The sequence below is a fragment of the Lemur catta genome, chromosome 9, assembly GCF_020740605.2.
Source record: "Lemur catta isolate mLemCat1 chromosome 9, mLemCat1.pri, whole genome shotgun sequence".
NCBI classification, from domain to species: domain Eukaryota; kingdom Metazoa; phylum Chordata; class Mammalia; order Primates; family Lemuridae; genus Lemur; species Lemur catta.
Window position 1 is genome coordinate 39,570,076 of NC_059136.1, and position 16,851 is coordinate 39,586,926.

General features: G+C 48.2%; 1 protein-coding gene and 1 long non-coding RNA gene across 4 annotated transcripts in view; one reads left to right on the forward strand and one right to left on the reverse strand.

Annotated features, from left to right (window-relative positions):
• The window catches only part of ZHX2 (zinc fingers and homeoboxes 2), a 158,425-nt gene that overhangs the window by 23,715 nt on the left and 117,859 nt on the right, over positions 1-16,851 (reverse strand). The window lies entirely within an intron of this gene.
• LOC123645212 lies at positions 151-14,092 on the forward strand. Of its 2 annotated transcripts, none has more exons than XR_006737444.1 (3): positions 151-175; positions 10,694-10,865; positions 13,463-14,092. It is a non-coding gene; the product is annotated as an uncharacterized LOC123645212 (long non-coding RNA). The 2 variants fall into 2 exon arrangements; XR_006737443.1 differs by lacking the exon at positions 151-175 and adding an exon at positions 4,345-4,369.

The following is a 16,851-nucleotide window of genomic DNA, read 5'->3' on the forward strand; positions in this document are numbered from 1 at the left end:
GCCGTCGTCTGGTTTCTTCTACTTCAGAACTGCCAGCCCTGTCCCATGAAGGCGAGGCGGCAGCCCAGCTGCGTGCTTTGCTGCAGCTGAAGCTAGAAACAGCTCGAGCTCCTGGTGGCGTCAGGGAGTGGACTATTGTTCTGCCTGGGGGATGGAAGAGGATTCACAGAACAAGGTAGGAACGGGAAGAGCTGTACAAAATTATGATCCTGGAAAAGTGTGCTCCGTAACTACACACAGCGTCTTTAGAAACAGGATCCACAGTAGGGGAGTCCGTGGGCTTTAAGAAGCTATTTCCTGCTATCCCTGTTTACCTTTCTGTATCGCTTAGTTGCTCAAATGGATACATTTTTAAAGGGAAAAGAAGGGGTTTGCTGATCCAGTTAAGTACAGGCAGGAAGATACAGTAATAAGATACTGTTCACATGCATAATCTCCATCATTCCCACAACACCAGCTGATGGCTGTGCTGGCCATTTTACAGATAAGGAAACTGAGGCTCAGAGAGGTTCAATGGCTTGCTGAGGAGGGTGGAGCCTAGACAATCCTGGCTCCACATCCACTGCTCAAACACAGCTGTTAATTGCTAACAATTCCATTTCCTGACACTAAATCTATAAATTAGATTTCTCACAAATTCCGAGTGGCCTGCCCCCTCTGGGAGTATTCAAAGGAGGAAGATTTTAATTGAATTGTGATGTCTTTTTCAACTTGCTGCTCCAAGAAGCTCTCTTGTTAGGCAGAAGAAAGCTGGCATGATCCTTTCTAGCTGAAAACACTGCAGGAGTTGCCAACAGATGAAATGCAGTTTGTGGCTGCCTCACCTAGCCCACCGCAAAAGCACCGGCATGCTTAGGGGTGACACAGGGCTCTGAGAGGAGGCTGGGTGTCCTTCCAGCGGTGCGGTAGCGGTGGTGGCTTCAGACAGGGTAGTCAGTACTCAGGAACAGAGAAAGCAGCTATGCCTGAGAAGGTAGACCTGTTCTGGACCCCTGTGAGCCCGGAACCCAGAACTCACTCCTTTACGCAGAAACAATGAATTCCAAAGCTCAGAAGCGTTCAGCCCTTCGATAGGTGAAGGCTTCGCCTCGAGGGGCCTTGCTTCCCCTCAGTGCTCGCCACTAGTGCCACCTGGCTGGCAAGAGGGGTGCAGGCTGGAGCCAGCACCTGCAGTCTGAATCCTGGTTCTGCTGCTTACGAACAGAGGGGTCCACCTTTCTCTGGCCACAGCCAGGGTGCCCACTCCTCAGGCCCCAAACCCACACGCAAGCCAGAGAACACCAAACACAGCACGCTAATTCACCACGGCTAGCCTCAGTTCCTGCCGCTGTAACACGGGTGAATCTCTACCTGCAGGATTGGTCTAAATGAGAACCTTTAACACCGGCATGTTCTGGGTTCCTAAAAGGGTGACTTTAATCAGTAAGCTAGTATGAGTGATGAGGGGCCTGGCAAAGTGACATTCAGATGTACTGCCCCGTCCTCCTTCCCACTGGGCCACCCTTTTCCTCCACAGCCCCTCTCAGCCGCCAGCCCGGGTAGAAGGTGCTGCGCATTGACGCCAGCTCATCTCACCTGGTCCTGCTGCCAGATCTTTTTACTCCTTTTTGTTCCTGCCCCTCGAATTTCCTACGCTAAATGTTCCCATATTAATTCTCCTAACTTTGCCTGTTTTAGTAGAAGACTTTGCCTTGTATCTTGCTGAGAGGATCAAGGTCACCTTCTTCCCCAACTCCACACATCTCTTTTCCTTCCAGCCGGTCAGGAGGGGGTCACGGGTCTCCCTGTTACAAGACTAATCCCTCCCCCTGGCCTTGGCACTTGGGGCTCTCTCAACTCTCACCTTCCTCCTCTAGGTCCCCTTCCTTCTGGGTTACAAACACCTCAGCTTGCCATTTCCCCAAAAAAAGGAAACAAAGCAAACATGAAAAGCGAGACCAAATTTCCCACAAACATTCAATTCTGCCATCATCTGCACATCAGGAAACCAACTCTGGCTTTCTACAGCAGAGGTTAAGAGCTCAGGCTCCACCACTATGGTGTGTGATCCTGGTCAAGTCGCGTCAATCCTCTGAAGTCTCTGCCTTCCCATTGGTGACGTGGGGATGAAAATGGTACCCACGTCACAGCACTGCTCAGAGTACCCAGCGAGCTAATTGGAGCACAGTGTCTGGCTCTGTGCCTGATCCATGGTGAGCGCTGAGCTCACAGCATAGGGTACCTGTCATTGAAATTATGTCAAACTTGTCAATGGAAGTTTGTGATTACTGCTTCTCTTGTTGCACAGTTCAGCCCTCATCTCTGTGTATCCTGCTCTCCTGACACTTTTCTTTTCAACTGCCAAATACATCCCACGTCACTGACTCTGCAGAGCAAACCACCGTCCTCTAAACACCTCTCCAGGGCTCCTCTGGGCCGTGCTCCTTCTTGGTCTCCTTCTCTGCTGCCTCTCCCATCTTCTGCTCTCAGCAGGTGTATCTCCACGCCCTTGGCCCTTCTCATCCCTCTCCTCTCCATCTTCCTTGGTGCACTCGTCCATCCCACAGCTCTGAACTCACCCTTGCAGATACCTATCCTCCTCTCTCTAGAGCCCCAGACATTCCCTCCCGGCTGTCAGCAAGAATACAGGAGGGACCAGATGCATTTGCAACTGGACAGAGGCTGCAATGGCCACTTTCCACTGAAAGCTGATTATTTTTTCTGAAACAAGGTCAAGATGATCCATGAAAACCACGAAAAAATATATGAATAAAAAATGGACGATCCACCCCCACTCAGTTGGAGGACAAAGTCCACCTGCTCAGTGATGGGTCAGGAAGGTATACCTGAAGGGGAAACCTGGCAGAGCTGGGCTGGATGGTCCTTAGAGTCTCTTCCGAGTGCATACTCTGTGCATCCATAGTCACCTCAAATTTAACACAGCTAGATCCAGAATCAGGTTCATCCCCTGCCTCCCAAACCTGACCTTCCTGTAATGCTCCTTATTCCAAATAGAAGCACCAGCAGTGACTGAGTCATTCAGGTTGGAAGCCCGGATTCCTCTTGTTCCTTCACTGCTTCCCACCGCATAGTTTACTGTGCACGAGGCACTCCTGACTCTGCTTCCTTAATGTCTCCTAATTCTTCACTGCCCTTGTGGAGTCCCCTCGTGGCTGTCCCCAGCAACTGTGATGACGCCTGCATCTCGGCCTGTCCTCTGCGCCCCGCCTGTTGGATGCAGGCACTGCCTGTCCAGCGTCCTTCCCCCTCCTCTGGCAACGGCAGTCCAGTTTTTCTAGAGAAAGACGCCCACACCCACCCTAGGCCCATTTGGAGCCCCCAGTGGTGCGTGTGTGATTCGGTCCTGACCAACGAGAACATCATCCCCTCCAGGAACAGTGATTAATGAACGGCCCGACCCAAGTGCAGCAGTCAGAGCCAATGTGTCTCGACTCTGGGGCTTTTGTTGGAACCACTGGGAGAAAAAACTGCTCCTTTTCTGGTGGCGTTGCCGACGGGATCAGACGGAAGCCCAGGGGCTGTCTTGCCACCATGAGGGAGGACAGGCCAGAGAGCTGAGCTCAAGGCTGAGTCGAGAGATACAGAAAACTAGTCTCGGTAACATCCACTGAATCCCACTGTGTCCGAATCCAACAGACTCACAGACTTTCCCACGTCAGCTTGATGGGGTTTTCTGTCACTGGTAACTGAAAAGGTCCCGACAGACAGTTTCAGGCCAACCCCCTTACTGTCACCATTTCTCCCTAAAACAGCAGTTCTCAGCCTTTTCTTGAGGCAGCACGCGTACCTGCAGCACTCTCCCGGGTGACTGCCGCCCTTGCCGTGCTGGCTCTGGTTCCACACCGTTTCCTCGCCCTTAAGAAAGAGCCTCAGAACATGAGTGGGAGTGACATTTTTATAGGGGTAACCTTGAGTCCTTGCCAATCAAGAAAAGTAAGCCGCTCACAAACTTCAGTGCTTTATTTTTAGCAACAGATTTCTTGCTGGCGCATACCTTACAACTGGTGCCGACACTGAACATCATGTTTCTAAACATGAGTCTGATCACATCATCCCTATCTTCAACACCTCCCTGGGGGGAACTGGGAGCCAGCTGTGGGAGGCTCCCTGCCACCACGCTGCATTTGTACTTTGTTCCCTTTCTCGAACATTCCTGGTATTTTAAAAGAGATGTACAGCAGACGATCTTTTTTCTTTTTGGAAACAGAAACACAGAGCTCGGAAAAGAGAACGCAGCTCGCTCATTCATTCGTTCTTGAGCACCTGCTCTGTGCCAGACACTGCTTTAGACACTCAGGGAGTAAGACGGAAGATTCCTGCTCTCGAGGAGACAGAAAGTACATGGAAAACAAAGAACTCAGAGATAGTGGTAAGTGCTATGCAAAGAGCTTAAAAATGAAGAGATGGCGGCAGAAGAGCTACTTTCAGTCAGATAGTCAGGGAAAGCCTCTCTGAGGAGAAGATATCTAAACTGAGATCGAGTCTTGAGAAGGAACAGCCTTGCCTCCCTAATGAATATCAATGAAAACAGAGGAGGCGGCTCACTGGCGACTGGCCACATTCTGCGTTCACTGCAAAATAATTTTCAGGTTGTTATTTAAAAATCCTATTCTCTCCAAAGATACCTTTTTGAAAGGCCTTAAAAAACTTCATTGAAAAGTACAACTTTTCACTTACCAACATGAAAACAAAGCTCCTCAATGGTTTTATAATGGAAAAGAGTTTTTCTTTTTCTTGCCCAGGACAACTCAGGAATAGGTGAATATAAGTCGAGAGCTCCAAACAAAAGAGGGAAGAAAAACTCACCTGTGAGTCCAGATCCAAATAGTAGAAGAAATTTTAATCCCAAAGAATAGTTTTTACAAATTGGATAAAAAGCAAAACTATAGCATATAGTTTTGTGAAGTTGTCACAATGAAGCACTGTCTTGATAGTGTATAAAAAGGACTTTGCATCCAAATACTATGCTCTGTCTTTACTGGGAGAAGCTGATGGAAAAAAGCCAGAATCAACGGGGCACTGGAGTGGGAGGGCTCTTAGCAGTGACCCACGTTGTTCATTAGTCAAGGCCAACCATGAGATCTGGGAAAGGGCAGAACGTACGTATGGTGAGAGGACCCAGAATCTCATTTTTCACCACCGTTATGAGGCTTTTGTAGTCTATCTTCCTGGGGCAGGCGGTGAAGTGTCTCCCGGAGGTGGTCCTGCTGGGTGGCTGTCTGTTCTCAATGTCATGGTGGGTCAGGGTGTGTTGTTGAGCTGAACTGGTCCTGAGAAGCCAGTTAAGTAGAGTAGGTAAGTCCATAAGCTTTGGAACCGGAACACACCTAGGTTTGAATTGCAGCTTCAGCCCATACGTATCAGTTGTAGGATGTTGGCAAGATACTTTACTTCTAGATTTGGTTTATTTATTCATAATAAATAAATTTACCTGGAGCTAATGACCACCTCATAGAACTGTTGGGATTAAATGGCATCATGCTTGTAAAGATCCCATTTTAACACCAGGTACCTGCAAACATGCAATAAATGGTAGCAATATTATGATGACTCGAGGGCAGCTCCACTAGATGTATTATAAAGCAGAAATTAGTGTGTTGGAAAGGGTAGGACAAAGGTGAGGTTAATTTGGATCCCTTGGAGGAGATCGAAGTAGCTCATGACTCTGCATCCTGAGCTACGAAAATCAGGAAATTGTCTTTGTATGTGTACATCTGCCTGGGTTTCAAATCACAAATCTATCATGTTGTAATACCTTTACTCTCCCTCTCCTTCTCTCAGCAATAATCTTGTAAAAAAAAAAAAACCAACAAGATTAAGACATATTTTGAAGCAAAGTGGCTTCATTATTTTTGCAGTTAATTCCTGATGCTATCATCTTCTCCAAGGCAAAATATTCTTTCTCTGTGTAGAAAGAATCATAACAGCCGCCACCACATATAAGCACATACACCTACACACCCACAAACACGGAAAACCGGGGCTGGGAGAAGAGCGATGTGTTTCTGAAAGCAGAAAAAAAGAATCTCGCTGAGACAGAAAGAAAAAAAGAATCAATTCTGGTTTTATGTGTCACATACATAAATAAATAAAGTGCTATCAAATGTTTAAGATGGGCCTGCTCTGATTTACAATCCATCAAATTCTGCTATCAAAACATTTAGAGAGGCTGCGAGACTACAGGGATTTATTATATCGACAATTCCCGGTGTAACCTTTTCATTTCCCTCCTTGTGGGTGATTCGTGCACACTCCATCTTCCTGGAGCCAGGCGGGGAATGAGATTTCGCTGCTCCCCAGGCACGGATCAGGGCAAGACAGCGCTTTTTAGCACTTGCTTAGATTTCGCCTGTCAGATCTCTGTCTCCATTCTACCCTCCATGCCTGGCCCCAGCCCTCCATCCCATCCTCTGCAGCCCTAAACCCCCAGCTTTCTCTTGAACCCCTTTCATCTCTACCTCGGAAAGACTTCCCTTCATCTCAAAGCCTTGGATAAAGGCTGAAGGTTTACTCTTATTCTCTGATAGAATGTCCTCTGCAAAGCCATTCATCCAAGCCCGTCAAATCCCAGAGAGAAACCAGCCAGACTTAAACCGCATCCAGAGGCTACGTTTCTGCATCTCTCTGCACAGGACCCAGGGTGTGGTAGGCTGAAACATGCCCTCAAAGAGAACCAGGTCCTAATCTCTGGAACCTGGGAGCGCCACCTTGCATGGCAAAAGGCACTTTGAAGACGTGATTTCATGATGTGCTCTCACGATGGAGACTGTCCTGGTTTATCCAGATGGGCCCTAAATGAACACAGAAGTGTCCTAAGAGGGAGGCAGAAGGAGATTTGACTACAGAGGAGGAGAAGGTGATGCGATGAGGGAAGCAGACATCGGTGTGTGATGCACTTTGAAGATGCAGAAGCTGGAAAAGGCAAGAAAACAGGTTCTCCGCTGGAGTCTTTGGAAGGAATCGGCTCTGCCAACACCTTGACGGTAGCCGAGTGAACCTGAATTTTGACTTCTGACCTCCAGAACTCTGAGGGTTCTAGTGTTTTCTGCTCTGCGTCCTCAGGGTTACGAGGGGCTCCTACCAGAGGATGCACGTGAACATGATCTGTGGACTGTACTGCACAGTCAGAACCTGAGGGATGCTTCTTACCTTCAGCATCGTTACTGTCGTGGTTAGCGGTGCAGGGGAGACGGAGAGGACTTTGCCAAGAGGAACAAGCAGCCTGGTGATTTTGTACAAAAGAGCAGCAGTTTACCAAATTGCGTAGAAATGTGGAAGCGTGGGCAGCTCCTACAGGTTCTTTCCCAAGTGTAAATAAAAAATCATACCTTTCTAGAACCCTTCCACACTGGACAGACTTAGTAAGAATTTTGCCTCCATGGGGTACCTTGGCTTACGAATTGGGCTCTCTCCCTCCACCTGAATCCGAGCTCTGCCGTTTGTCCTAACAGTCCAGATGGTTCCACACTAGTCCAAGCCACCCTCGCACCTGGCCTAGATGGCAGGAACGGAATGACCTTCCTTCCTTCCAGTCTCCCAACTCCAATTCACCATGTGCCTGCTGCCTGCTAGGTCTCCGCCCGTCTCTGTCATACCCCATCTCTCCTTTCAGTAATGACCTGTGGGGCTCCCCATTCTCACTGAACCCCATCCCAGTTTGCCTGACAAGCTCTCAGGGTCTCCGAGACACAATCCCGAGGCTCTTACCAAACCTCACATGCTCTTCTCCCTGGACCTTCTGCCCCTGCAGGCTCTGTGTGTGTCCCCACACATCCCCTGCCAAATACTTTCTGAAGACTTCCCAGCCTGGCCTCTAGTCTAGGCACTGGGGACATGGCAGTGAGCAGAACATCCAGTTGTCCCTGGTAAGCCAATACTCTCAAAAGCAAGGCTGTTCGGCTCTTCACCACCCATTAGTAGTTCCCCTATTCACTTAACAGGTATTTGAACACCCCCTAAGTACCAGCTTCTGTCCTGGCGGGGAGATGGAGCCAGGCTCAGAGCCTCCTCTTGTTTAAGTCTGGTGGAGGAAAGAGAAGATTACAGAAGTGCTGATCATACAGGAGTGCTGGGGCCAATTTTAGGGGCAGTTTGGGGCTTTACAGGAGAGATGAAAGGAGAGCTGGAGAGGCAGGAGCCTCCCTGGACTTATCCTGAGTGCAGCAGGAAGCCACTGACCAGGTAGGGCACATAGGCGGGGGTGTGTGGCACGAACTGGTGCGTACTTTAGAAACCTCCAAGGTAAACCCCTCTATGCCTGGTGTTCCATAACTCGCCTCCAGCTCTCCCGCTTTCCTAGGAGTCCGACTCCTGATGCAAGGGGTTTGATCCCGTGTTTCCAGTTTACACTCTTCATCTATTCATTTGTTATTTCACTGACCCACCAGGGCCCAGATGCTGCACTAGCTTGCGAAGCTACAAAGGTGAGTAAAAACAACACAAACCCCATGGTAGGCTGAATAATGGCCCTCCGAGAGATATTCAAGTCCGAGCCTGTGAATGTTATCTTCCATGGCAAAAAAGGATTTTGCAGGTGTGATTAAGTTAAGGATCTTGAGATGGGGACATCATCCTGGATGATCTGGGTGGAACTTAAATGCAATCTTTTTTTTTTTTTTTTTTTTTTGAGACAGAGTCTCACTCTGTTGCCCGGACTAGAGTGCTGTGGTGTCAGCCTAACTCACAGCAACCTCAAACCCCTGGGCTTAAGCGATCCTACTGCCTCAGCCTCCCGAGTAGCTGGGACTACAGGTATGCGCCACCATGCCCAGCTAATTTTTTTTTTCTATATATATTTTTAGTTGGCCAGATCATTTCTTTCTATTTTTAGTAGAGATGGGGTCTCACTCTTGCTCAGGCTGGTCTCGAACTCCTGACCTCAAGCGATCCACCCACCTCTGCCTCCCAGAGTGCTAGGATTACAGGCGTGAGCCACCGCGCCCGGCCCTTAAATGCAATCTTAAGTGTCTTTATAAGAGGGAGTCAGAGGGAGATTTGCGACAGGAGAGAGGAGGATGTGTGACTGAAGCAGAGTCAGAGAGAAGATGCTCCATGCTGGCTCTGAAGACAGACGAAGGGGCCATGAGCCAAGGCATGCATGGAATGTCACTTTAGATGCTGGGACAGGCAAGGAAACAGATTCTTCCCTAGAGCTTCCAGAGGGAGCACAGCCCCACTGATATCTATACCTCCTAAGGAGCTCCCTGGGACCAGCTGAATGAAGCAGAGAATGCATTTGGGCCTGGTTCACAGATGGTTCTGCAGGACACACACCTGCCACCCGAGAGTGAATAACTGCCAATGAAGCCCGGTGATAGGCCACGGAATTCTCTGGTCTTGCCACGTTCCCCAACATCCTGAAGCCGCTGGCTGCACAGAATGGTGGAATGGCCTTTTGAAGACTCAGTAACAGCAGCCATAGGAAGCTAATACCCTCCTTCTTAGGGAGTTTACTATCTAGTACAGGACACAGCTGTTAATTAAGAAGCCACACAAATGACTACCTAATGACAGACCGACAGCTGTGGGCAGCCTGATTTCACAAGGGAAGACATTTCTGCAGGGCAGGGGCAACCTTTGTTGCACACTGGGATCAGCAGGGGAGCTTTCAACACCCCAGTGCTCAGGCCTTGCCTCATACCGATTAAGCCGCATTCTCTGTAGGTGAGGCCCCGGAATCGATATGTTTTCTGAAGCTCCCACACAGTTCCAAAGTACAGCCCAGTTTGAGTAGCCCTGGTCTCAGGCCAGCCACTTCCCAGGAGATCTGAGCTGGGAGCATGGAGGTGGCTTCTACGGAGGACATTCTGAGATGAGCAGTTGTCCCCATTCTGTTCCCCCTTTAGGTGGGCTCATAAATCTGGGCTGTCATCCCACTTGAGCAGTCCCCAGGAAGCACTATCCATTCAATGTGCATCCTCCCCTCCACCCCACGTCCACTGCCCTGCCTGCACCGTTACCATGGCCTCCCGATCAACCTTCCACTCTGTCCTTGTGAACTGCTGAAACACACCACCCCCTCCTCTCCACCCCTCCCTGGCTCCCCAGGGCACCCCAAACATTGTCCAAAATCTTCCTATCGAAGGCCAACCTGTCCTGTTTTCAAAGTCTGGCTCAAATCCCTTCTACAGTGATCTGTTTGGATTCCCTCTGTCAGATTACCTCTTCCCTCCACTACCCTCAAAGAACACGATTTGAACTTTCCACAGAGATCTATCAGAGTTACCTGTGTAAATGTTTCTCTCCCCCAGTGGGTCAAGAGCTCATTTTGGGCAAGGACCTTGCCCTCTCCCGTGCTGTATCTCCCACAGCACCGAGTGCAGGGCCTGCTCTGCAGGAGCTCAGTCCACATTTACTGAACATCAATCACACACCATCACTCCCTCCTCCGTCCCGCACAGCCCCACTGAGAGCCTCCCTGGCCAATTATTTGATTTCCAGGGGAACAAACAACTAGTAATTCATGCCACAACTGTGTATCAGGTTCTACCCAAATCAGTTTAACTTCCTCCAAAGTTATCTTGGAGCAAAGACTGAAATCCCGGACGCTGAGAAGTCAGGCTGATGCTGTGACCTGTCTGGCACAGCCAGCTTGTCAGCTCTTCAGTGGGCTTCCCTTTTCTCTCTCTCGGAGCTCTTGTAACAGCTGGGAAGGGAGTAATTTATATATTCTCCCCTATATTTTTCTTAATAGCAGGATGTGCTGATTCAACTTCAGAGGAGGAGGAGAGGCCTGTTAATCCTGCTGTAGTATCAGAAGCAAAAGTAACCACAGCAATAACTGTGAGACCCTGAACACAACTGGGACCACAGTTCAGAGACCCTCAGGATCCTGAGAGCCAGCTACATAGGATCAGGAACCACAGGTATGGGGTATGTTGGACCTTCTGTGCTCTCTCTCTCTCTCTCTCTCTCTCTCTCTCTCTGGTCCCTGGCTGTTCCCTGATTGGTTGTCTGGTTCGTTTGGTCATTCATTCATTCATTCATTTGTTCAATAACATATATATTGAGGGATGAATATAAAGCAGCATTGTTCTGGGCACCCTTGGACTATTGCTCTCTGGACGTCATGCTTTAGAGAACCCCTTACTCTTACCCAGGCTTGGTTATGACCCCTAGAGAAAGAAAGAGAGGGAAAGAGAGAGGGGGGAGAAGGAGAAAGACTGGAATGAGACGGCACAAGGTCAGTCTTGACCCCAGCCCATCTCTGTTCACTACAGTTTATGCGTTGAACTTTTTGCCCCCCAAAAGATATGTCAAAGTCTCAACACCCAATGCCTCAGATTTGGAGTGCATTTGGAAATAGGGTCTTTACAGAGGTAATCAAGTTAAAATGAGGTCATTAGTGTGAGCCCTAATCCAATATGACTAGTGTCCTTATGAAAAGAGGAAATTTGGGTGCAGAGACAGTGAGGAGACACAAGGAGAAGATGACTGTGTACCAGCCAAGGAAGCCTGCGGTGACCAGAAGCTGGGAGACAGGCTCGGAACTGACTCTCCCTAGAGTCTCCAGAGGGAGCTTGGCCCTGTCCACATCTCGAGTTTGGACGTCTGGACGCCTTCAGAACTGGCAGGGAACACGTTTCTCCCAAGCCACCCAGTTTGTGGTACTTTGTCGTGGCAGCCCTAGGACACTACCACACCACTCAAAGCAGGAATCTTTCCTTTCCAGGCAACCATATCCTGTATAACCAGCTGCTGAAGCCCAGCATGGCTGATCCTGCCAGTTTTCACAATCCAGACCCACCTTTCATCAGGAAAGAGCCTTATTTTTGGCAAACTTGATGTATGAGCGCTTGGGATTGACACTCCCCAGCCCTACCTCCTTTATCTGGGCTAACCTGTGACTGCTTTGACCAGCAGAAGTCGGTAGAAGTGACCTATGACAGTTCTGGACCAGGGTCTTTAAGAGGACATGCAGTTTCTGCTTCCTTCCCTTTGGAGGAGTCAGAAGCCTGACCACCCGAGGCCGCCATGCTGCGAGGAAGCCCAACCTACCCATGTGGAGAGACATGTTCAGTCAGACCCCGGCTGGCCTAGCCCCAACTCAGTGGAGGCCCCCAGACCTTCTGGAATACAGATGAGCTACACTCTGTCTGAACTTCTCACTCACAGAATTGTGAGATACAATAATAGTAAATTTCGACTTGCAACTCCTAAACATTGTTGTAGTTTGTTACACAGCAGTAGTTACCCGGAATAGAGGCAGACCCAAGAGACCAACCAGAAGTGTGAGGATATGCTTTATATCGGGACTTTGAACAAATAATTTTAGGAAGGATGATGAAGAAGGTCTGAGGCTGAGGTGGAATATACCCCTGCCGAGGCCACCTGGATGGCTCTGTCAGCTGGATGACAGACAGAGGCTGAACTACCTGCTCTGCAGCCTCCGACGGCCCACGGGACAGACAGAAAATGTGACCAGAAGGGAAGAGAATCTCTATTATGCAATACTACTACTACTACCAGCTCTGCACTGGCTACTGTGCTAGGTGATTCACGTGTTCTTGCTAAACTTTACAATCCTTTGAAAGTAGGTGTTTCACAAATATGGAAACTAAAGCTCAGAGAGACTGAATAACATGCCCAAGGACTAGATCTAGTACTGGGAAGAGCTGGACTCCCCCCAGGCTCTAAAGCTGGGCTTTTTGAAGGAACCCATGAGGATCAAAGTTGGGGGGACTTGACACAGGAAATAGGGGAGAGGGAACAGGAGGAATGCCTTGAAACAGTTATTTAGAGGTACCCCTTGAAATGGCTGTCACACGAACCATTTGGCAAACAGAGAAGGTTCTGGCCACCAACCCAGAGACGTACAGTTTCTCAGAGTTCCATGGGCGCAATGGCTACGAAAATGCTCTACAAAGAGTCTTCTGCAGGACCGAGGGACTGATGCTGTACAAGCCCCAACATTTGCTGATTTTGTAAGTGGATATATTTAGTGGTGGAACAGTTTTTCTTCTAGTTTCGTAACACTTAAAAAAAATCCTGCTTGTCCTATTTTTTTTTCTTTTCTTTTTTTTTTTTTTTCATGAGCTCACAAGTGATGTTGCCATTCCTTCCATAGCAACACACTAGGATACTGACTCTGCTTTGTTGGGAGACGTCTAAGAAGGACCCCGGAGGAGGGAGAAGAAAATGTCGGTGGGGGTGGGGAAATCGCTTCTAAAACTTCAACACCCACGATGAATGCAGAGGAGGCCTGAGCTGTTTTAGAACAAACAGCTACAGGTATCATCCCCGCTGCCCGCTCCTATCCTATCCTAGCACCTTCTGCATCAATGGGCATAGGTGCTAGAGGCCCTGTGTGTTTGTTCCCAACCTATCACTGCTTTTTCTGACGTGCTCCCTGTCTTCCATTCCCTTTTGATCCTTTTAATGACATGAGGAGGCAGCTTCAACTAGGTGACATCTGTCTTCAACACTTTTTGTTAACATCAACTCCTCTCTCCTTTTTTTGCAGCTTTATCGAGGTATAATTGACAAAGAAAAGTTGTATAGACCGTAGGCGTACAACGTGCTGTTTGGATATGAATACACATTGTGAAATAATCACCACAATCAAGCTAATCAAGAGATCCATCACCTCACATAGTTACCATGCCTTTTTTTTCTTTTTTGTCGTGGGAGCATGGGAGATCTGCAGATCCAGACCTTGGGGGAGGGACGACGATGAACATTCTGATCTAGGGGTGAAGATTCTGATCTCCATTTTCTTGGGGAAGCTCTGAATCTGAACCCATGAATCCAGATGGTACCATGTATAAGCAGGGGCTCTAAGAGCAAAAGCTGATGCCAACGTCAGTGTCGTATGTTGCGGTTTGGTACCGTCGGGCTCGCCTGCACGGAGCTCAGCCACCTCGGCCTGAAGGCAGAAGAGCCAGCACTTCCTATCACGGTGACCGGCGTGTTAATGGTATCGATCCTGCCCTTATTCTTTCCAGCATGACTCTCCACCTCTCATTTCTGTTCTCCCAGAGGCTGCTGTGGTGACAGGAGCAGGTGGCATGGAGGGTGGAGGGCAGTCATTAAAAAACAAAACTTCTGATAAATGACACAGGAATAAACTCATATAAAGTAAGTAAAAAATGAAGCCTCAACACACTGTATGACTCCATTATGTGACATCTGGAAAAGGCAAAATCATAGAGATAAAAACCAGTGGTTTCCAGGGCCTGAGGGTGAGGATTGACTACAAGAGGCACAAGGGAATTTTTTGGGTGCTAGCACAGTTCTATATCTTGATGTTGTGGTGGTTATTCCACTACATGGGTTTGTCAAAACTCGTAGAATTGTACATTGAAAAGGGTGCATTTAATAAAAAAGCCAAGAAAATGCAGTTACATGCCAATATATACATAGAATTCCAATTTTTATAAAAACACAGAAACATTTTAAAAAATGTGCAGATGCTGTTAATGTTGGCTACCTACGAGTGGAGGGATTACCCATGATTTTTATTTTCTGCTTGATATAGTTTCAATAATTTCTATAATAACCTAGATTATTCCCTTTAGAATCAGCAAAGTGGTTTTATTTTATTTTAGGAGAGAAAACATGGCGGTAGGGTTTTGGAGTCAAACTCCATTTCTCAGAAACTGTGACCTCGAGCGGGCTATAAACTTCTGAGTTCAGTCTCTTCATCTGCAAAATGAGACAATATCATTCACCTCAGAGGGTTGTCATTGTGATTAATGAGACAATGGGTGCAAAAGTACTTTATAAATTTAAAGATGCAGCTCGACTAGTAATTATGACGATTCTCTCATCTTTGAGAATTTCTTTCATTTTTTTTTTTTTTTAGACAGACTCTCACTCTGTTGCCCTGGCTAGAGTGAGTGCCGTGGTGTCAGCCTAGCTCACAGCAACCTCAAACTCCTGGGCTTAAGCGATCCTACTGCCTCAGCCTCCTGAGTAGCTGGGACTACAGGCATGTGCCACCATGCCCGGCTAATTTTTTCTATATATATTTTTAGTTGGCCAGATAACTTCTTTCTATTTTTTTAGTAGGGACGAGGTCTCGCTCTTGCTCAGGCTGGTCTTGAACTCCTGACCTGGAGCGATCCACCCACCTCGGCTTCCCAGAGTGCTAGGATTACAGGCGTGAGCCACTGCGCCTGGCCTCTTTCATTTTCTAATGCAGTGGTTTCCAAGCATGGTGCCATCACACATTTATGCCAGTAACAGCTTAAATCTAGTGTTTGATTTATTAAAAAACAAAAAAAGTAAAAAGGAACAGTTAGTACGTAGCAAGTACTCACCAAATACATGTGGAATGAATAACTGTCATGCTACTGCCCATGTGTGGCAGCAGGACCGCTGCCTTCCCCAGGCACCACAGTCAAGCAGATCTTTGAAACCACTGCTCATACACTGTGCACTGACTATGAATCCAGCGTGTTGTTACAGCTAATGGCACACTGGAAGAAACTGAAGACGTGCACCTCAAGGTGCTAACCATTTAAGGAGGGAGATATGAGTAATAGATGCAAAATGACAAGTGAAAGGAGAAGTGGATGAGGGAGAGATTAGCATGCACGGAGGTGGTGGTGGGGTAAGAATTCGGGGTTGGGACAGGGAGGAGGCTTTCCTGGTTAGGTGAGACTGCAGCTGAACCTTAAGGCCAGGAAGCAAGAGACATTACAAAATGAGGCAGAAGGATGTTCCAGGTGGGAGAACAGTTTGGGCCAGGGTTTGACAAACTATGGCCCATCTCCTGTTTTTGTAAATAAAGTTTTATCGAGACACAGACAGCCATGCCATGAATGCTTTCACACTTCCACAGCAGAGTTGAGCAGTTGCCACAGAGACCTGACCTACATGGCCTAAAATATTTCCTGTCTGGCCACAGAAGTCTGAACCAACCAGAGTCTCCACTGAGGACCAAGTGAAAAGGAGCCTGGGTATAACAGAAGCGGGATGAGAGCCAAGGTGGAGGGAGATGGGTAAGGTGCTAAGGGTGGGGTGGTAGTGGTGGTGTGGAGGTAGATGTCCCAGGGACTTGGAAGCCAAGATTGAACTTCTTGTTTCCAGGCAAGCAAAACAGCACTGATAAATTTTCTGAGGAGGCAGAGGTTCTAGGGGAGGGGTATGGACCAGCCCACGGTGAATCCTGGTGGGGCCTGGTGGCGAAGGCCCTACCACTGGGGGTAGCAGGGAGAGTCACCTGCAGTGGCTCCCATATCCCAGGTGAGGCTGGGAGAAGCTGCCTGTGTGGGAACAGTGGATTAGAGGAGGATGTGGCAGTGCAGGCCCTCCCCTGCCAGCACCCACCCACACCCCAGGTGCCTTTGGCTCTTTTGACAAATTCTGATGCCATCAGCTGAGCATGGGAGTGCTGGGGAGGGAAGAGCGAGGTTCTGCAAGAATAGTGAGGGATGTCAGGGCATAAAAGACATGAGTCAGACTCCAGCATCACTCTCTTCTCTCCCATTCATTTCAACTCTTGAATGAACTTTCTCCCTCAGTCTCCAGTTCAACTCCGCCATTCTTGAATTGAGTTCCCAGCTCTCCAGGAAAACAACTCTCAAAACAAACTATTTCTAAAGGGCCACATCCCAGCCCACAGAGAACCTGAATTCAGGGCCTACTATAGTGGGTACCTGATAAAAATGTTGCTTGAATGACAGAAATGACAAAGGTGGTTAGGACACAGCCTCCGACTTGGTAATTGTGTGACTCTTGTGTCTCAGTTTCCTCATCTGTCCAATGGGGATGAGGATGGTACTTACTTCATATGATTATGAAGACTAATGAGTTTAACAAGAGGCAGCTAGGACGGTGCCTGGGTCAAGGTAAGGGCTGAGAAAATGGTGGCCATTAGTTTTGTTATTATTAATACAATCTGGATGA